The sequence below is a fragment of the Balaenoptera ricei genome, chromosome 11 (genome assembly GCF_028023285.1).
Source record: "Balaenoptera ricei isolate mBalRic1 chromosome 11, mBalRic1.hap2, whole genome shotgun sequence".
Lineage (NCBI taxonomy): Eukaryota > Metazoa > Chordata > Mammalia > Artiodactyla > Balaenopteridae > Balaenoptera > Balaenoptera ricei.
In genome coordinates this window covers 13,251,791-13,274,287 of record NC_082649.1, presented here as the reverse complement: position 1 = coordinate 13,274,287, position 22,497 = coordinate 13,251,791, and the positions used below count along the sequence as shown (strand labels likewise).

General features: G+C 44.1%; 1 protein-coding gene across 7 annotated transcripts in view; it reads left to right on the top strand.

Annotated features, from left to right (window-relative positions):
* ATXN1 (ataxin 1) overlaps window positions 1-22,497 on the top strand; it is a 393,801-nt gene that overhangs the window by 187,671 nt on the left and 183,633 nt on the right. For all 7 annotated transcript variants that reach the window (XM_059937989.1, XM_059937986.1, XM_059937983.1 and 4 more), the window contains one exon: window positions 18,887-18,944. The gene's annotated coding sequence lies outside the window, so the exon portion shown is untranslated. The remainder of the gene's footprint in view (window positions 1-18,886; window positions 18,945-22,497) is intronic.

Below are 22,497 nucleotides of genomic sequence, written 5' to 3'. Positions count from 1 at the left end.
ACTTTTGGCCCAAGATGTTAAAGCACCACCAGGACGAGTCTAAGCAGCAAGCAGCATCTTCGGTGGCCCTAGGGGATGTCATTGGCTTCTAGCCCCAAGCCCAGAAGTTAGAGTTAATTTTTAAGAGTTCATCTTTAACTCAAGCATGAAGCTCTAAAAGCACTCAAGTTAGTAATGCTTGAAAACAGCTCAATTCCTCTGAGCTCTGACCACACTTGAACTCTTTCTTTAGAAAATAGCTGAAATTGTAGTGGTTAGGACATAGGAAAACAGAATGACTGGATAAAATTTGTCACATATGCCCTGGTTGGAGGGACATTGAGGAGTTGAATTTATAGGTAATTGAAGATTCTTTTTCTTTCAGCATGCTTTACTTTAAAGAGTCTCACGGGACCTTCCTTTAGCATAGGTGCAAGCCGATAAAAGATTTTCATTTAAGAAGATTTTTACTATTTTAAAAATACAGAGGAGGGGAAAAAAATGTATCTGATCCCAAAGTGCGAAGAATTAGAAACAGCACTTTTACATATAAACTTCTAGATGATGGGATCAATTTTCCTTTCACAGGAGAAGGCACCATAAATCACTTTGCATCAGGAGAAGTGGTGCTCGGGTGACATGCTGCTTCCCCAGCAGAACGAGGGGTGGCCATAGTGGGACGGAGCGAGCAGAAACTGCTGTGGCCCCGCGTGCTTGGCGTGTCCCATGTGTTTGAATGTCATTCCCAAAAGATCATGTGTGGACATGCCGTATTTTTTTTTTTTAATTTTTTTTTATTTATTATTTATTTTTGGCTGTGTTGGGTCTTCGTTTCTGTGCGAGGGCTTTCTCTAGTTGCGGCAAGCGGGGGCCACTCCTCATCGCGGTGCGCGGGCCTCTCACTATCTCGGCCTCTCTTGTTGCGGAGCACAGGCTCCAGACGCGCAGGCTCAGTAACTGTGGCTCACGGGCCCAGTTGCTCCGCGGCATGTGGGATCTTCCCAGACCAGGGCTCGAACCCGTGTCCCCTGCATTGGCAGGCAGACTCTCAACCACTGCGCCACCAGGGAAGCCCGGACATGCCGTATTTTAATGCCTCTCTTTCTGTAAAGAATTTGTTTTTTATTTCCCAGCGACCTCTTCCAGGTTCTGACACATGACTGTAGCCTTTAAAAAAAAAAATTGTAAGCTTTTTCCTCCTTGTGAGTTACTGTATTTGGCTGCTGTGAAGGCGCCAGGGCTCACCTAGAATAGGACTTAGCAGAGGCTCCCGAGGTATTTGGGACTGTGGAGGGCTACCATGTTTCCCTCCCACCGAGAGCCCTGACATGAAACAACCAAGAGTCCTGCGAAGAGCCAGGGCAGGTGTAGGGGCGGGGGAGAAGATGAAGTGGCGGCACATCCCTCGCCATGATATTTTCTTTCCGCTTACTGAGGCAGAGTGCTCTCTGCTATTTGAAGGGAGCAATTTAGATTTATATCAAGGAATGAATAAACAGGATGCAGTGATGAAATCTCACCTGGAGCGAATGCAAATCGGGTATGCTAATGATGGCGTGGCCGTGTCACACATTCGAGCAGAAACAGGGAGCCCATCAGAAGCCTGGGTGCTTCTCCCGTCTCCCCCGTTCACCCACTAGATGTTCCAGAGCGATGGAGGCCGTGGGAAAAGGTTATTTTTTTTTGTTTTTAACGTGTCTCCACGTTGCACCTCACATTAGAGGGCCTTAAAGCACTTGACGAGGCTTCAAGTAATTCTGAGTGATGCAGTTTTTAGTTTTCCCAGAAGACCTTAAGAGATGGTTTCCACAGATGCATACGTGAATTCAGTCCGATCCTGAGTGTTTTACTGTCTCTCATTGTTTGACATGGCGAGAAAGTCCTTTCGGTTCCGTCTGCGAGTCACCTCCTACTGTCAGAAGTCCCTAGTGGGAGCCATGCCGGTGTCCGGCTTTGGCCAAGTCACCTTACATGAGTGAGAGGCAGTTTGCTTGTTTGTTAAGTGGGAGGCTGGACCCACGGCTTTCCGAGGTCCCCTCCAGCTCAGACATTCTGCCTGCTGAGATTCCGCATGACAGGATGCGACAAGATGCAGGTCCGCCTGCAGCACTGTCCTTGAAAACTTGCTCCCTTCTCCCTGACCAACTTTCCCTCCACTGTGGAGTGAAGTCTGCCATGGAAGAATTCCAGGTCTGCTCGAAGACGTTCAGTCCTCAGGAGCAGCTTGCAAAAGCCCTGAGCGTGCTTTGCCTTCTCCTGCTCCGGTTGGTGATGAAAAACCAGGTCACAAGAGGTTGCCCCCTTGCCAGTTACCAGTAGGGGAAACCCCCAGGGCTGCAACAGGAACAGATACAGAACAGCTCCAAAGAAGGAAACAGAAAGAGATGCATGAGAGGCGAAGAATGGGTGACTCGCCCTGTTGAGGGGGAAAGGAAGCGAGCCCCGGTGCTTAGGAAGGAGAAGGAATGCCATCCTGGGCCTCCTTCCGTGAGTCAGAAGATCTGTGGAACTTGAGGGAAAAGGCGAGTCACGCTCTCTAGGAGTTTCGGGGCCTTTGGGCAGAGTCCCCTCTTCTCCTGTGCTTTGTTCTGGGTCGGATGTCCTGGCAGCACTGCACGAGGCTGTACTGCTTCTCCAAGTGCATTCTGCAAAGCCCTGCAGGCTCCAGAGAGACCCGGCCCGTGCGCTGCACTTGGCCTCTCTCCTTTATCTCTGTTATATTTCGAGGTTATATAGATCTTGTTTTCTTAAAACTGTCGCATGGTTTTTAAAATTTAAAAACCACTGGTAATTTGTGGAAGAGTGCATATTCTAGGCAATCTGACCTTGGACAAGTCGCTTGATTTCCCTGAGCCTCACTTTCCTTATCTGAAAACAAGGTTAATCGTAAGTTCTCCGTCTGTCTCACAGAATGAATGAAGGATTCATCAGAATCAGTGATTTGTCCCTTCATTCCACAAACATACATTGAACACCTCCCCTGTGGAAGGCTCTGCTGGGAGAGAAATTCATAAGTAAATGTTTGGGACAGTTATTCCAAGAAGAGAGACAAAGCACGTGCAGAAAAAGCACAAAGATAACTTCTTGGTGCTGGTGCTGGTGGTGATGGTGTTAACTAGACAGTTTAATATAGTGACTCCAGAGCCTAACTGCTTGGGTTTGAATCCCAACTCCAGCCACATACCAATGTGACTTCAGGCGCCTTATTTAACTTCCTTGTGCCTCAGTGTTCCCATCTGTACAATGGGGATGATAATAGACCCTATGGCATTGGGTTGTGAGCGAGCTAAATTTAGAGCTAATATTTGTAAACTAACTAGAACAATGACTAATACATGGTGAGCAGTCTCCCACATTTATTATTGTTACTGTTATTGATTATTTCACCATGCCTTGTGAACTTGGTGCTGTAAGGCACGTTGTTAAGGGATGTGCCAGGTGTGCTGTTTCTTGGTCCTCAGCATCACCGTCCCTCGTAATCGTACTTCCATTCTTGTCTTCCCTCCTGCCTCGTGAGCCCCCAGAAGATGCATCCTGTGTTCGAGAGGAAAGGCAAGAGAAACATCATGTCAAAGATTGTCTTTTCCCTCTCTTCTTTCTCCCTTTTTTTGAGGTTGGATTGGCGCTCCTCTCGCACCGAACAAAGGCTTTGCCTTACAGAAAGGATCTTTCTGTGTTCCGTGTGTCATCTGCCTTTAAGGGTGTAATTTGTTTCTGATGTGTATGCAGGGCGCTCCCTGGAGAAGGCTTTGTTGACAATGTGCAGAGGGCCTCCTGTATTGATCAGTGATATAACGGTTCTATAGTGGGTGAATGAGGTCATTCTCATCGTGTTACTCAAGTCGGTGACCTTGAGGCCGATCGGATGACTAAGCCACATAGGTGGATCCCTGGTTACAGAATGTCCTTGTTTAAAGGTAAATCGGTGTGAGGGTGACATAGTTTTAAGGAAACTACTGCAAGCGAATTACATGCCCCTCGCTGAGAGGCAGTCCATATTAATAAGCTCTCAGGCCACCCAGGCCTTCGTGGGACTGTTGGGGCTGATTTTTCAAGAATTCTTTTATCTGTGCTTCTCTCTTATCTCTTCTCATTAGATTTCAGTTCTCTGTTAAACTGCCATGACAGTGTGTAATACTGTCCATGTGAGGTTCAGAGCAAGATACTTAGTTCTGAGCTAGTTGGCTAGTGTGCTTTTTCTTTCCTTTTCTAAAAATTCAACGTGGGGTGGGACAGAGCAGAAGATGAAAAGATTTTTTAATACAAGAAAAGAGAGGAAGTAAGCATGATGATAAAATCTGCATGCGAAAAACCCTTGTTTAAAAAAGGAGAAGTAAACTCTATAGTTTTAGCTATACATTTAATCTGGATAAACACTTTAGCCTGGCAAATAAGAGTTTCTGTCTGCCAGCATCCCTGTGGTTGCAGACCAGACCTTATGACATTGGAATAGATGCAGGTCTCAAATGAACGGACTTTGAGCATGTAGGCAGGTGCAGGGCAGTGGTGGGGGGAGGTAGTGGGGAGAGGGTAGGTTATAATTCTTGCTTTCGAATCATTGGGTAGCAATTAGCTGTTTTGTTGTGTATGTTTATACAAATGCTTGTATACTACTTATTATGTGCCAATACTGTTCTGAGTGCGTTTTAATGTTTTAATCCTTACAACCATTATTATGCAAATTCAGCATCTGAGAACAATGAAGTTAAATACTTTGTCCAAGGTCATTCAAACCCAGGCATAGGCTCCAGAGTTGGTGCCCTGACCACTTACAGCCTCTCACTGTCAGGGTATCAGGAGCACAGAGAAGGGAATTCCTGTCCCCAGGAGGTATATTTCTTGTGCGGGTAGAAGGAACTTAATTCTTTCAAAGGGTTTCATCAAATGTCCTAATCTGGCAAGTTGCCTTTAAACTCATTGTAATCAGATTGGGAGAATGTGGTGACTCTCAGCATCACTCCTGGGAAGTAAGAGTGTTCCCTTCCTGTACCAAACGTCTATTTTTTGCCTGTACCATGATTGTATTCTGATCAGGAAGTCATTGCTAACGTACACACACTCATGCACGAGAGCCCTTTTCTGAGGGTAAGCAGAGAGCTGGCTTTCGCCCTTGGTGGCATCACTTGGCAGAATAAAAATACTTTTTTCCTGTGGCAGTTGGCGAGGCCATCAATTTGCAGAGCAGGAGAGCAGGGAAATGTTCTAGGCAGCTTTAACATTTGCCGGCTCTAATGAATTTGTCAAGCATCTAAACTCAGGACGGTGCACACTTAAAATGATCTGGAATAGACTTCAACTTTCATAAAAGATAATAACAATCTGGTATTGGAGTCAGAAGAGGCACATTTTCCCTAAACCATTTAATTAACTCCTATCTCTCAAGAAAAACTTCATATGAAACAAACAAAAAGTCCTAAAGTAGCTAAGATCAAGTAAGAATTGAAGGCTGAGTGAGTAAATAACCAAGTTCATGGAAATTATCAAAGAAATAGATATGTTTATTATGAATGCACTATTTAAGATGTTTATTGACCAGAGCAATAAGGATGTGTTTTTGATCTGTGATAAGGACAAGTGTTGAAATCCATCCAAGCCACAAACAACGATTTGGAGGGTCTGTGTGGAATATAAAACTCTGCAGTCTAGAGCTCATATCCTATATGGCTTTTTGCTAATTAATAAACATTGGCCTCATGTCTGTGACTTAATAGCCTAATTGCAGCACGTTGGCAAAAGTGCCGTCTTTCACTGCTGATGGGGGAGGGGGTGGGATTTTCTGTGAAAGAGGTTAAAAGGAGAAATCATGAAACTAAATTTTTTTAATGAGACGCTCCAAAATAATCAGATACATGTGTATTTGGGTCAGATAAGCAATTTCTGAGAAACCTTTTTATGATGATCAACCTCAGCGGTGCAACCCTGAACAATTCACCTTGCCTCTCTGAGCTTCAGTTTCCTTACCAGGGAGGGGAATAATAATAGTCCTACTCGTTTTATTGTGCTGTTGTGAGGATTAGTGAGTTAAAACTTCTAAAGCTCTTAGAACAATTCAACATGAGTTTCAACTTGAATTCCACCAGTTGCTAACTCTGTTACCTTGGGCAAAATAGTTATATCTTTTTCTTCTCCTCATTATCCTCATCTGTAAAATGGGAATGAAAGCATTGATCAGCATTTTGGGGATTAAGCAAAATGATATCTGTAAATCACTTAACAGAGTACCTGGCAGAAATTTTTAAAATCATTGTTAACTAAAGTCCATCGTTTATTCAGATTTCCTTAGTTTTTACCTGATGTCCTTTTCCTGTTTCAGGATCCCATCCAGAACACCATGATACATTTAGTTGTCATCTCTCCTGAGGATCCTCTAAAATGTGACAGTTTTTCGGACTTGACATGACCTTGACAATTCTGAGGAGTGCTGATCATTTTTGCGGAATGTCCCTCACTTGGGGTTTTTCCTATGTTTTTGTTATGATTAGAAAAACCCTAGCTGAAGGACGTTCAACAAAATGATCCGTACGCCTCAAAATTGGTAAGTTGCCATTTTCATCATGTCATATATATCAGGGGCACATGCTGTCAACGTGACTTACCACTGTCGATGTTGACCTTGATCACCTGGCTGAGGTGATGTTTGTCCTGTTTCTGCACTTCAGAGTGACTCTTTTCACCCACACGGCCCCCTCCCCCCACCTTTCCTACTACACTCTTTGGAAGGAACCACACCTAGGGGCGGGGAGCTGCCTTCCACCTCCTTGAGGGTGTATATCTATTGACACATGAATTATTCCAAGTTCTTCTGCACAGCAGATTTGTCTAGTCTCCCCCATTTATGTATTTACTCAGTCATTTCTTTATATCAGTATAAACTCATGAGTGTTTATTTTATACTTCAGATTATAATCTTATACTATGTTATTTATCTTGTTTCTTAAATTGTTCCAGTTTTGGCCACTGGTAGGTCTTTTGGGAATATTAGGAATATTGTCTCCTGTTTTCCTTTGATATGCCCCCATCATTGTGTTTTTGGTTTTTTTGTTTTGCTTTGTTTTTTTCCTTCCTCCCTTCCTTCCTTCCTTCCTCTCTTCCTTCCTCTTCCTTCCTTTCTTCCTTCCTTCCTTCCTCCCTTCCTCCCTCCCTCCCTCTTTACTTCCTTCTTTCCTCCCTTCTTTCCTCCCTCCCTCTTTCCTTCCTTCCTCTTCTTTTCCTCCTTCCATCCTCCCTCCCTCCCTCTTTCCTTCCCTCCTTCCTTCCTTCGCATCCCCTTCACACTCATCTTGAATATTCCCTGCCCCAGTTCTACAATCTGCCATTTCTCCAAAGAGCCCTGGTTCCATTTACTGGGAAACGGTGTTAGAAACTAAGATCTGGGCCCTGGGGCTTGCAGAAATTTCCTGCTCAACAAATAATAGTCTCCCTCCCTGCTGTGGAAGTTAGGTGTGTAGAGTAGTGAGCGCCCTTGTGCCAACAGGTCCTCCTCCATTGCTCATCGGGTCCTAGCTGGTGAGCCTCGCTCACTGGGGCCCACTGGACAGTGTCAGCCCAGCTGGTCAAGTCAGTGGGTTTCATTCAGCTCAATCCAGGTCAGACTCTGTGCTGGGCTAAGCGCTGTGAGACCCATCTCTGCCCTCATGGAACCCAACCCTCTAGAATCCAAGAGGGGACAGTATTATAAAAGTGCCATAGAAAATTAGAACAGAGAAAAGCTAGTGCGATCAAAGAGCATTTGAGGCTTCTTATACATGATTGGGCTTGAGCTAGGTCCATTCCAGATGGGGAGACTGGAAGGAAAGATGTGGAAGTGTGAACAGATGTCTTTTAGTGCATGAGAACAGGCCTGGAATTAAGGAAGGACTTTAGCTTTGGGTTTATTTCAGATACGAAACAGGGTTTGTTGATCTTGGTGGGATGAAGGAAATGGGCTTCAGCCAGGGATGTGTAGGAGCCAGCTTGCACCGGTTCTCACGAGGAATATTGAGAACAAGCTGGCATCATGTTGCTAGCTTGAAGTCGGTCATGGTGGGAGCGTTTACAGAAATCTGCAAATGCTACAAACCAGGGCTCCTCTCTTCCCTCCAGCCGGTTATTAAACATTTCCCTGTTTACCAATGGCTTTAGCTATCTAAAAATCTGGTATATATCCTTGCCCTGAATTTATTTTTTTCCTCCAGCAGTTTTTTTTCCCCATGTACACATTTCCCTTCAGTGCTTTGAATTCTGTGACAGGAACTGTCAAAAAAAAAAAAGGTTACAATAGAGATGTGTGCCCTTGAACGAAAATTGCATTTTACATCATGTTGGCTGAAACTCTGATAGTCAGAAAATGTTGTAGTTAGTTGGGATATTTGGGACTCTCTAATGGCCATTCTGGATAACTGAGTTAGAAAATGACCTAGCATTCCTCCTTGTTTCGGGTGGGAGGAGATCCGTCATCACCTGAGGGTGGTCGTCAATGTCATATATAGGCAACGTGGCTGTAGGACTTTCCTCCTTCCTTATGGTTGGGTCGACTTGAAAGAATCTTCCTTTTTCTTATCAAGAATATGGGAAGAAGTGGTGTCATTTTCCTTCAGCTGAGAAACCATGACTCAGCATCATCCTGCTTGTAGTAGGTAATGCAGCCCTCTATCAGCTTGACTTCTGCAAGGATGTAAGGATACCTGAGTAATCCCTGGAAGAGTGCTATGCAAATACGGACAGTTTTCATGAGGTCACCTCTTGTGTGTGGTCTATGGTATTGAGCGTTGTGCAGAATTAGACTCAGAGAAGCTTACGTTTCAAGAGAGTCAACTAAAAGTGGTCAGACACCTGTGACCAAGGAGAGTGGGGTTAGGGAGGCCAACTTCTCTTATCATAGCTGGAAATTGTAGGTTTGCACCGTCATCCTAAAAGACAGAGTGGCTTTGCCTTACTTACAGGGATTTCTTTTACCTTTCTTTGCTCTTTCCTATGTCCCTCCATCGAATAGATAAACTTTCCTTTTATTCTTACCTGTCATTGACTATACTCCGGATTCACGGTCATATTGAATCTCTGAGGTTGTAGCATTCAGAAGAGAATATTGCAGGTATTCTGGCCATATAACAGATCTTAGGTGCCGAGTTCACTCTGAGTCAGCGTTACCGAAAGTGGGGTCGGGCTATTTGCAGCCACTCAAAAGCCAATAAAGAGTCAAGGTTGGTGGAAAGGAAAGTTTGCTTTATTTCGGAGGCCAGCAACCGGGGTGGGGGGCAGGGGTGGATTCGTGTCCAAAGGCCTACTGTCGACCCTGCCCTTGACAGTCTGTGGGCCAGAGCTTTTAAAGGGGAGTTTCAGGGGTGTGTAAGCAGAAGGAGGGGGCTACATCAGAAACAGCACAGGCAGCTCTGACCGTCATCTTCAAATTGGTCATGGGGTGGTCTGATCAGCGTCATCATGATTGTTTGAAGTACAGTTAATCTTCAGTTCCAGGGTCGGTCTGTTCCATTTCCTTGAGGCCAGTTCTCGGAATGGTGGCAGCTTATGTCATGGCTACAGGCTGGTCGTCATGTAGTTAAACTTCTTCCACCTGGTGGGGTTTCAGTATCTACAAAACAGCTCAAAGGATATGGTTCAGAATATTATCTGTAGCCCTTGAGGAGGAACTAAAGGTCCTTGACTATGCTTAATGACTAAACTGTTATCATTTGGTCCTATTTGACTGTTTGCCTTTGCTTCTGCATTTTCTCACTTCTCCGATTAAACTTATTCTTTGGCTAAAGCTTTTCAACAGAGAAAAGGCAGGCGGAGGACATGGGGGAGGGAAGGACCATTGGGTCCTGCTCTGTTTCAATAGGAGCCCTCATATTCTCTTCTAGTCCAGATGATCCCTAGATGTGGAGGCTGTCAAATTGTAATTTTCAAGCCTGGTCAAAATTCCTCTGCTGCCTCCTGTAAACGAGCCCTCTCATCATGGCTGACTTGGACCTCCTTGGGATAATCTGGTCCAAAGAGATCACCTGAAAATCTCCCTTAAAGGGCCGAGTGATCACGACGAGACTCTTCTTTTTTTAAAATCGTGGTAAAATATACCTAAAATGAAATTTATTATTATTTTATTTTATTTATTTTTTTATACAGCAGATTCTTATTAGTCATCAATTAAAATGTATTATTTTTACGTGTACAGGTCACTGACATTAAGTACATTCACGTTGTTGTGCAGCCATCTGCGCCATCCATCTGCAGAATGCTTTCCATCTTCCCAGACTCAAGCTCTGTACCCGTTAAGCACGAACTCCCCACATTACCCCTCCTCTGAGCCCCAGCAGCCGTTCTACTTTCTGTCTATGAATTTGATGACTCTAGGTACCTCATATAAGTGGAATCATACAGTATTATGTCCCTTTGTGACTGGTGTATTTCATGTAGCATAATGTCCTCAAGGTTCATCCATGTTGTAGCATGCGTCAGAATTTCCTTCTTTTTTAAGGCCACATAATATTCCATTGTGTGTACAGACCACATTTTGTTCATTCACGCTGGAGTGCTTCCCACCTTTTGGTTTTTGTGAATAAGGCTGTTGTGAACGTGGATGTATAAGTGTATGTTCAAGTTCTTGCTTTCAGTTCTGTTGGGTATGTACCCAGAAGTGGGATTGCTGGATCATATGGTAATTCTGTATTTAATTTTTTAAGGGACCATCATACTGTTTTCCACAGTAGCTGTATGTGCATTATTTTATGTTCCCACCAGTAATGCACAAGCGTTGCAGTTTCTCCACATCTTGGCCAGTGAGTGTTGTTTTCTGGTTTTGTTTGTTTGTTTGTTGTTTTTATAATAGCCATCCTAAGAGGTGTGAAGTGGTATCTCATTATGGTTTTGATTTGCCTTTCCTTCATGACTAGTGATGCTAAGCATTGTTTCATATGTTTGTCAGCCATTTGTGTATCTTCTTTGGAGAAACGTCAGTTCAAGTCCTTTGGCTGTTTTTAATCAGGTGGCTTGTTTCTTGCCCTTGCACAGGTGTCTCCCTGCTTGCCTAGATAGGGCACTGCTTCAGGAGACTACTGAGCACTTAGGCAGGGTTCTCTGGGGCAGCCTATTCCCTTTGCGAGTGTGTCATGCAGAGATAAATGCACAGGGACTTGCCACTCTGAAAAACTCCATCTGACGTTGAAAGATTTGCCCTTCCTGCTTATTGTGAAGGAAGTTCAATGGTGAATGCTGCAGAAATAAGCCAGTCACTGTTTTTGGATAGCGTGTGATATTGTCATCTGACTTTTTAATAAGTAAAAATAAAATCTCTTTTGGGGAAAAGGAGGAAACAGAGACTCTGTCTTTTATGTTTCCAGTGTAACGATATTCTAGACCAGGGGTTGACAAACTCTGGCCCATGGGCCATATCCCACCTCCATCTGTTTTTTTTTTTTTTTAAACTTTGGGTTTATTTATTTATTTATTTATTTTATTTATGGCTGTGTTGGGTCTTCGTTTCTGTGCGAGGGCTTTCTCTAGTTGCGGCGAGCGGGGGCCACTCTTCATCGCGGTGCGCGGGCCTCTCATTATCGCGGCCTCTCGTGTTGCGGAGCACAGGCTCCAGACGCACAGGCTCAGTAGTTGTGGCTCACGGGCCTAGTTGCTCCACGGCATGTGGGCTCTTCCCAGACCAGGGCTCGAACCCGTGTCCCCTGCATCGGCAGGCAGATTCTCAACCACTGCGGCACCAGGGAAGCCCCCTCCATCTGTTTTTATAAGTAAAGTTTTATTGGCACACAACCATGCCCATATGTATAGTATTGTCTGTGGCTGCTTTTGTGGTACAATGGCAGAGCTGAGTGGTCTTAACAGATTGTCAGACCCTCAAAGGCTAAAACATTTGCTGTCTGGCCCTTTACCAGAAAAGTTGCTGGCCCTTGACTATTCTGGACATTTAAGAAGTACCATTTTTAAAACATAACATAGTGATGTTGATGGCTGACTGTTCACTCTATACTGGAGCAGTTTGAGAGCTGTAAAGCTCACATAGCTATAAGATAGTATGGCTTTTGAGAATTTACTGAACTCCAACTTTGTGTCCAGAACTGTGTTCTTTAATTAAGCCTTTGTTTTTGATTGGGGCAGTAACTTTCGCATCAGGCATCACCAGGGCTGCTGCCCAACGTGACTGAGATGTTTCTAACACAGGCAGCACTTTTTAAAGTCATAGTATCTGACACTTGCCTTTCCCCTGTGATAGTCCTTGTTTATACTGAACCTTGCTGAAGTAGCTCTGATCTTTAGCTGCAGTGAGAAGAGTTAGACTGCTGGCACATGGCCCTGAAGTGTAGAACACAGAAAACTTGCTGCTTTCACCCTAAAAATAGCATCCTGCTTCTTTTACCCCTCCCTCCAAGCCAGAGGTGCAGCCTTGCTAAGGCAGTGATGGCCAATTTTGGAATTTAGAGGTGCTGTTGGTTTGCTGATTTTGTTCTGCCTTCTCTTGAACCTTTTGGCCGTTCATGCAATGAACTTACAATGATTGCTAGAAGAATGGTGATGGTGTATGGGTACTGACTTTGAAGAGTTTATACAGTGTGTTTTGGCAATTCAAGAATATTAAATTTGAACGATTATATATAAAACCCTTTGAGATCATTGGAAATTCTAGACCTGCACACACACACATACACTCGTACTCACCCACAAACACAGACACCCAGGAAATCATAAAGCCAGGAGTGACATCTACCTGAAGTGACATCTACATCTACCTGTGTCCCTTTCTCACACAGAGTAGCAGGGTAACCATTTTGTACAATCCAAATAGGATCTCAATAATGGATGAATCTGGTGAGACCCAGTAATGGATGAATCTGGTGAAGTGTCACATTTTGCTGTAGATGTAATATTTATCTAAAGGCAAAATTGAGTCCTTATCCCACTTTATAGAGTCTTACTGCCCCGACTGTTCGTGAAGTGATAGGCGTTGGTTGTAATAGTGCCAATCTATTGAAAACTTTGTAGCCATTTACCTTTACTTTTTGAGAAGGAAAGCTGACTTCTTTTTTTCCCCTGTAATCTAATAATCAGTATTTCTCTTCCAGATCTGGTTCTCTAACCTATAGTGATTTTAATTACTCCCCTTGATAACCATTCCCAAAATACTCTCTCCTCCTTAAGTTACAGGCCTTAATGTTGAACGTAGTCTGGTGAGAATCCCTTTGCAAATGATTTTCTTCAGTTGATATGAGGACAGTATTTCCTTATTTTTGTATTTGTATGTTTTTACTCCCTATGAACAGATATCTACTGAGTTTCATGGTATCTATTTACAATCATCTTTTCAATTTGTAGACAAGTTTTGGAATTCAGATATTGCCCTTAGAACAACTTGGGGGTCATTCATGCACTCAGTAAGCATGACTTCTTATTTATGGTCCGATGAGAATTCATTAATTTCTGCATATTTTGATTGTCTACTATATATGCCAGGGCTAGATGTTGGGAATACAGAAATAAATGACATAAATTCCTTGCTGTCAGAGCTGGGCCACAACTGAGTGGAGGAGAGATGCATACCCACAAAAATTTACAATGGAATTTGATTGTAGAGATGTGTACAACATGCAATATTAAGTCTGGGGAATTTGTAAGCCTACTTAAGTCTTTCTATTGAGTTAGACTGTGGACAAATGTATCAAATGAGAAACACATCAATAATATTTATTTACTCTGAGGTAGTAAATGGAAAAGTTGAACGAAATAAAGTGCATTTATTATAACCAATGGCACGCACAAGGCCACTGCCCTTGTGCCACTATTGTTCCTGCACATTCTTTGTGTTTGGGTCATTAACATTGCGTTTAGGTCAGATGAGAGTATGTTCCATCTGCCACGCTTTGATAGCTGAAGTAAAATGCTGATGGAGATTATTTAAGATCATCTCCGTGCTGTTGATTGCATGCTTGTGGCTCATAATCAGAATGATGCGAAGTAATTGTTAGAGCGACTTGCCGAGGCTACATTTTGTGTCATTGCAACTGTCAGCACTTTGGTCCTGCTTCTCTGCCTGAAGAATGCTTGCCCAGCACCTGTTGGATGGCTACAGCATGACCTGTCACTCAATGTTGTGGGTGACTTTTGTTCTAACATCCTCACTTGCTGCCCCTGTATATTTTATAACCTGAAAAAGAAATATCTACTTATTTAGTGGAAGCAAGTGCTGTCTTTTGTGTTTGACAGAATGCTATGTACTGGGACTTCCATGTAGAAATCCACATGCACATTGCCATGGTGCTCATCTCTTTTCTCTTTGGCCTTGAAACCCAGACAAACCTCGCTTCGAATTCTTGCCTTGTCACCTACTGGTTATATGACCTTGGATAGGTCACTTGTCTTGAACCTTGTTTTTGTTATCTGCACAATGGGACTGACAGAACCTGTTTTACAGAGATTTTGTGAGGATTAGAGATAATAGATAAGAACTTGTCGGCATAATTAGCCACCCACTAAGTGTGGTAGGTAATATTAAGGAATCCAGTGCTTACTTAGGATAACATTATACAATGGCAAGACAGAATTTTCCAAAGTCAGTAGTCCAAAAATATATTGTAAGTGTGGAATGGAGAGTATCAGTCCAGTTTTCCTGGCTAGGTCATATTTACCAGAGACACACAATCAGATGGGGACGTTAGAATCTAAACCATCATTTTCCATGGCTGGGTCTGCTCTACAGAATGTGCTCCGGGCCATCCCATGTACATCATCAAAGGATGCAAAGGTCCCTTTGAAAGCAAATTTAAGAATGTGTATCATTAGGTTTCCCTGCATAAAAGAGACGTTATATAGCACACAACACAGCCTGACCATGTGGTTCTCTCTCATGGAGAAAGCAGTGACCACAAGAGAGTGAAGCAAAGCAAAAATTCTGTCCCTGTAAGAAGTTCATGGTTAGATCTAGGAACATCTCACAGACTCCTGAATTGTACCATAAAAAGAGATCTGTTAGAAGTAGCTCAGTCCATATCCCTTGATACAGTAAAGTCCCTAGTGGAAGTTGTTGAAGAGATGCTTTCTCTGATTGCATCCAGTGCTAAAATTTAAGGTCTGAGTTCTTATCTCCCAATGTTCATTCTATTTCTCATGGTCAAAATAGAACCGTAGAAATCTCTTCGAAGAGCATGAGCCCCACCACAAATTGTCACCTTCTTTAAAAATTGCGGAAGCTGGACAAGGCATGAACTTTTGTTGGAAGTTAGCATGTGGGGGAGTTGTCAACTGGTTTCACAAATCAAACTCTATGTTTCTCCACTTTTGTTCTCTCCAGGATTTTCCACTGGTATTTGATTTGGCATTTCTCTGCTGCCACAGTATGTCCTGTCTTTCTTTCTCTGCTGCCCCCTGGCAATGCCCCACCTCCTGCCTGCTTGTAGGAGCAGTGTTGGCAATACTTTAAAGGGTTACATTCATAACTGAAGGAAGAATTCGCTCTAAACATTTTGCCGATTGTGGGGATACATTCACTTCCCCAGCCTCCCCCCAAAAGTAGTATTTTCCTGAAATGATGCTAGTCAGTCACAGTTATAGGTATGGCACAGTTTTCTCAATCAAGGACAACGATGTGCCATACGACTCAGTTAAGCTGCATCACATATGTTTTTACCAAACCAACCGTTCTCTTTGAGAAGGAAGTTAGATTAGAAATGTTGAGACTACATAAGCATTCCAACTCTTGATATCTTCTAAATATGGTAAATTCTGATTTTTTTTAAGTTTTCAAGTTCATATAGCGTGATTACAATTTTTAGGTTCACTCAAGGGTTTACAATTTTCAGTTTACTTTTTTCTCTGTATCATTAAGTCACTCCACCATAATCAGACTGAAAAACAGGGACACTTCTTGAACTTCAGACTTATCATTTCACACTTGAAATATAGGCATTTCTATCCACCAATAGCCCTAGTCTTTAAAATTTTGTCCCCTTTCAGTATACTGGATACTTACTGAATATTGTGATTTGTGATATTATTATTCTGTGGTATATGTACTAGTTTGTATTCTTCTCAGCTACACGCACTCAAACCAAAACAATTTTTTGTTATGACTTCTGGTATTTTTTAAAAAATATTTATTTATTTATTTGTTTGTTTGTTTATTTTGTCTGCGCCGGGTCTTAGTTGTGGCATGCGGGATCTAGTTCCCCAACCAGGGATCCCTGCATTGGGAGCGCAGAGTCTTACCCACTGGACCACCAGGGAAGTCCCCAAGACTTCTGATATTTATACAAGCTGCCTTTCTTCCTTTTTTTTTTTTTAACATCTTTATTGGAGTTTAATTGCTTTACAATGGCATGTTAGTGTCTGCTTTATAACAAAGTGAATCAGCTATATATATACATATATCCCCATATCTCTTCCCTCTTGCATCTCCCTCCCTCCCACCTTCCCTATCCCACCCCTCTAGGTGGTCACAACAAGCTGTCTTTCTGACTCTTAACGAAAATATAGAAGCAAAAGAACCACACACTACCCCAGGTGTAGTCATTTCTCACAAATGTGGGACACTGATAGATTATGTAAATTCAGCAAATATGCATTTAGTGGTTCATTCTTTCAGTGCAATACTCTTGCAGCTCTTAAACAATTATGATGGAGATGGATTTATTCATGTTAAAAGAGGTTTACAATATAACAAGTAAAATATTATTAGACTGCAGAACAATAGGAATGCTATCATAGAATGTTATGAATAAATTGTATGTATGTATATAATTTTATTTATGTAAGTATATGCATAATATACTCTGTACACTTGAGCACAGGAGAGAGCCTGGAGCCGTAGAAGCCAAAACGTTCAAAGTGATTATTAGTGGGACTTTTGCTGATTTGTATTATTTGGGGTTTTTTCCTCCCTTATCTGTATTATCTAAGTGTTCACAGTAAATGGTTTTACTTTGTTCTCATTTTTCTCACCTCATTTTGGTGGGTGGAGAAAGGGAACACAAGCTCCCACATCTTTGATAAATCATGAAATTATAAAAAAGTCGTGCTCTGTCTTGTCGGTTGTCACAGATCTGTAGACGTGTTGTGCCACACGGCGTTAAAGCGTTTTCTTTTTATTGAGTGTCTCCTGCATGCCAAGCACCGCACTCAGAACCTGAAACATGATGTGAAGTCGGTATTATTGCCGCCATCATGCAAATGAGGAAAGGGTTCTGAGAGTTTATGTTACTTGCATTGCACAGCTGGTGGGTGATGGAGCTGAGACTCAGGCTCAGATCTGACTCTAAGATCAGCGTTTGGGGTCTTGGTGAATCTCACTGTAGACCTCTTGTCTGCCTTGAGGATGAAAAGGTTAATGTACGCGAGTGGATTACAAAGCGTTGCTTTCAAAAGAAGGTGCTCAGAGATTTTACCAGCGGGGACCATCTTTCACCGCTTGCGGTGTCTCCCTGCAGTGTTTTCAGTTAGAGTGTAAACTTCTCAAGGCAGAATCACGTGGTCTCGGTAGCCCTTAATTCTCCTCTCACAGGCTGGCGGTCGGGTAGGTGGGCTTCCCCCTGGGACTCTGCAGAAGAAGATTGCCTACAAGATTCTGAGACGCCGGGTCTGGGAATCTTTGGCCAGTGGACACATCCTGAGGAGGAGACTCTGCATACAGCCCTAGAGGCCTCAGTGCTCTTTTCCTTTTAGGGAAAAGGAAGGAAAAGCAGTGGCCTTCTTACAGCTGGAGGCTGAATCCCCCATGCTCTGGGATTGTGTGAAATTTGCCAGTCTCGGGAGCTAGACTAGCACTGCCTCACCCGCTGCTGAACCTGCAAAGGCATCTTTAAAACAGTCTCTGGAAATTTTTAAAAACTTGGATCTTGCGCTTAGTCCCTTATGCGATGCAGATTAAACGGTCTGTGGCTGTCACACTGCCTTATCTCCCTTTGTCTTCCAGGCTTCCTCTTCCAGTGTGCCCATCGTCTCGGTTCTTTCCCACACTTTATCTCAGGCACTGTGGCTTCCTCGCGGGATTACTCCGTCCGCCTGATATGTGGCCCCCGGCGCCTCTGTGCCAGTCCACGTTCCCGTAGGAGCTTGCTTATGGATCCCCTTGGGATCGTGGACTTCAGTGGGGGATGCCTGGAGTTGCGGGTGCCCCATTTTGGGAGAAGGCAAAGTGACATGATGCGATGCTCTGGTTACTATGAAGACATCTTCATTTAGCTCCACTGTGGAGGTGCAGACACGACATTTTTAAAGATCCACCTAAAAAATGATTTCCCAGGCACCACAGTATACGTGGCGTATATATTGTATGGTCAGGCCATTCAAGATGGCTGTTCCCTTGCTCTCTACATCCCGTGCTCGACCAGGCTCGGCTTCACTCACATGACTATCCAATGCTCCTAATTATAGGCCTTAATCAGTAACTGCCTACGTGCTTGCCCCGCCCTAGCTGCTGGTTTCCCTGGTAACCGATGAGCCCACCTGGCCTCAATTCCCCCTATAAATGTAGCCTCCCTCTCCGCTGAGGAGCTAAGAGTGTCGCCATGTGCTGCGTACCGTCTGCCGTACACAGTGGGGTGTGTCTCCAGGTTCTTTGTGTAGGACCCCCTCGTCCAGTAAGTCAGGTGTCTCTGTCGCCGTCTGTGGGCTCTCCCTTCCGTCTGGAGGCTGGGTAACCACAAGGCTTGCAGGCCTGCGGCGCCACGGCGCTCCTTTGTCAAAGGTTCACACATCTCGAGAGAAGAGAATCATGCGTGTGATTATTTTCTACATATTAATTGTTCAAAGCTCCGTCTTTCAAATTCAAGTAGTCAGCCAAGCAGTGGGCCGTCCACGTTCGTCAGACGTGAATTGTGCACCTAGTAAGTACCAGAGGGCCAGGCGCTGGGATTTCTTATCTCTCCGGCCTGCGTACCTGTGCTGATTTATGGGATGGATTTAATGTTTTATTTTTAATCTCTTTCTCTTCCAGTTTTCCAAAGAAATTAGTCCGTTTTCTGGGTGAAGAGAAACCAATCTGTTTTCACAGGGTGAGTAATCCTTTGACTCCTTTATATATATTTTTTACTCACGTTACTTAGTAAGCGCTCGTTCTCTGGGAGTTTTCTGCTACCTGGAACCAAGAGACTCTGTACTCATTACATTTCCTCTTCCCTTTGGAGGGGAGGGTTTCCCCTGGTGTTTTTCTGCCATTTCTTTTGGCTGTTCACAGGTTTTGTCTCTTCTGAGTTGTTACCACCGTTACTATTACCTTGTTCAGCTTGCAGAGGGGATGAGATAGGAAGTTTCTTTCCGCACCACCCCCCACCCCCACCCCAGTGGCTGATGCACAGAAACGGCCGTGGGCAAGGAGAACCCATTCATTTTGTTCATGTGACACACTGTTTTGTTTTAACACCACGACAGAGAATCATAGGATGTGAGCACTAAATGGGATGTTGTAGCTCATCTAGCAAAGTCCCTATGTACAGATGGGACAGCTGAGGCCCTGAGGGCTTCCCCCAACCCTGGCATCTCAGCCTAGATTATGAGAGAGGCATTTAACTCTCAGTTGCGTGGGGTCATGCCCTCCCCCATCACAACCCCACACAGAGCTGTCCTTTGAATCCCAATACCTTCTGGGGATACAGAGTTATAGGCAGTTCAACCTGATGTAATCCCGATAAACTAATACTAACCTCCCTCTAAGGCAAGTGTCAGGAGTGATGGTTGTCGCTACTTAACTTTCTAATAATCACACTTGGTTACTACCAAGAGAGGTTGATTGCATGGAGGTACCCAGAACGTTTCCATTTTGGACCTCATCTGAGAGGGCCTATTTTTTTGTTTCCTTTGTGCCTTTCCCAAACCACCGCATTTGCAATGCCCCGTCACGTGCTGAGACTCGGTGGTCCACCTGCTTTGCAGCTAGACGCCGAGGTGCACCTGCAGGTGCGTGCTGGCCAACTGCAGAGCGGCACGCCCCCCACTCAGGGCTGCCTGCACCTGCAGAGCGAGGCTTAACAGGTTTCTTGCATTGCTGCAAGAAATTTGGCCCGCAGTCATAGACTCTCGGAGAAACATTTCTTCACTAAAAAAAAAAAAAAATTACGCTTTGTACATGAGGGCGCAGTTGTGGGGTATTATGGCGAATATACAAATATGGGATACCAGAAGGTGAACCTACCTGTGGTTCTTTTCGAGATGCCTGTGCCAGACCTGCCTCTGGATCATGTTCATTTAGGTTGATGATCTAGGTGCACTTATTTCCAAAACGTTCCATCTCCTCTAGAGATTGGCCTAAGTGTAGTATTGAGAGCCTGTGTCCATTATTTTATCCCACTTGTCAACTTAATCACTTTATCTTAATAAATGGGGGCTTCTCTTCTGCCCTTACTGGAGTCCTTGTAAAGGAACTTGACTTTCCTGCTTATCAGGGTACAGAGATAGTCTGCTTTCTACCAACGCACCGTATGGAATTTAGAACATGGATTGCTGATTCGCTGAGAGACCGTCTGCCTGCTTATTACTCTAAAATTGATCTCTCCTGTCTCCACATACTCTGTGTGCGTGAATTGTGCATTATTTGAAGTGTGAGCGTGAGGGTTTCCATTTCCTCATCTTATCCAAGAAAAGCCCAGAAAGTTTATCCCCAGAGCACACCAAAGTATAACATGGGACACTGAGGTCTGCTGCTGCCTAGAGAATCACAGGGTCTCTGTGGAACTAAGAGATTGATAAAGACTAAAGCAAGACACAGTTCAGGGCCTTAGGAAAGGGGGAAAGTGCTAAATTCCTTGCCTATTTTGTGCTATTCTTAAGTAAAGAGTAAACTGGTAGAGAGGGGCGTGAGGTAAGAAATGGTAAAGCGATAAAATAAGGACCACCTGAACTCACGCCAACCACTTGTGGCAACTTCGGTTTCCTGCTGGGTCGTAAGTAGTTTGAAGTCGACAGTCAGGAGGCATCAAATCATTATCCCAAATACTACAAGCTGTTTGCTTTTACCAGTTGGGGGAAAACTAAGCACACACTGAAGCCGTGAGTTTTCGAAAAGCAACTCAGAGGCTGATCCCCATACCTTGGGTTTGTACCACACAGGTCCGCATGCTGCACGCGTGTCCGCCTTGTAAAAACTATGTGTCGCTGGGCTCCAGCTCATGGTACGCGGGGTGGCTGGACCCGGGAACAAGGCTGCTGTTGTTTCCGAGCTCGAACAGTGCTCGGCCTCGATGGTGTCCCTTTAAGGGAAATCTAGGGAAATGCTCTTGCCAGCGCTGGGATTTTATTTGCTAGAGGCCAAGTAGCAATGGCATGTGTTGGTCCCATAGCAACATGTCTGTGCAGCCAGAAAAAATATAATGACTATGGCAGCCAGTGTATCCTGGGCAGGTTGAGCACAGCCCCGATGCCTCCTTTTATTTTCCACCTTATCCTGGCCTGCCTTTCCCCTCCTGTAGAGAGTGTGGGCTGCTATCTCTGCTATTAACACTTGCCTCCTGTTCCCACCGAGCTGGGGACTCGAGGAGGAGGAAGGCAGTGTCTGTAGTAAAATTCTGCAGGCCCCCGAGTGTGCCAGCAGAGCTGGCAGAACCTCCCTGCCTCAGCAAAGCCAAGTCAGCGGAGAGTCTGTCCTTTTCATCATCCCTGTGACCAAGCAGCCCTGGCAGGGTGGCTCAGTGGGCAGAGTACTTCCTGTATATGGCGGTCACCTGCTCCTAGCTGGAAAGTGGGCAGGGAAACAGAGCGCTGTGAGGTCTAGGGAAACAGAGGACCCGTTTAATGTGCACCACAGGGATTGAGGAGACCCCTCCTGGGGCAGGGTGCAATGCCAGGCACGGTAGGGCTGCACCCAGAAATCAGTGCACATGGCACACCTTCTAGGAGCTTCCACCAGGGAGGCAGTTTCCAATTTCAGTCTCTCCAGTGGTGGGGGGTTGAGGTTTTAACATTTCTCTGATGTTTTCTCATCTCTAAGATCCTCCATGAAACCATTATAATCACTCTTGGTATCAACAGATGCTTTTTTTCCCCTGAACTCCTGAAACATTTAAAAAATCTTTACCATCTATTTGACATTTGGTTTGTATTTCCTTTTTTAATACATAATGCTTTGTGGGCCTGAACTGTCTTTCTAGGTAGAGGGTAAGGCCTTCAAGGTCAGGAACCATCTATCTTTCTCTTCATCTGTTTTTTATTTTTTTCTCTAATGCTCAGAACTGAGCCCTGTAGATAGTAACCATACGTTAATATTTCTTCATGATAACATTATAGTCTCATCCAGTCTCATAAGGAAGCTTTGAGGCAAGTGTGTAAATATACTGTGTTCTTTTAAATTCTTCAGAGAAAAGATAAATTCAAGAAATTCTTTAACTGCTGTGGTTTTAAAAAAACATGTAGATATGAAATCACAAGGTAAGAATATCTAAAGACTTCACATTTCCTCTTCTTCCTCTTTGTGGCTACTGACCATGACCTGTGTACCATAGGGTTTCACAGTGGCACTGAAGTCATCCCCCCGCCTTCTTCTCCCCCAGTATTCACTACTTCAGTTGAATTAGCCTTATTATACCTTTTGGGCCAGGCCTCTCAGCCAAACCCCTA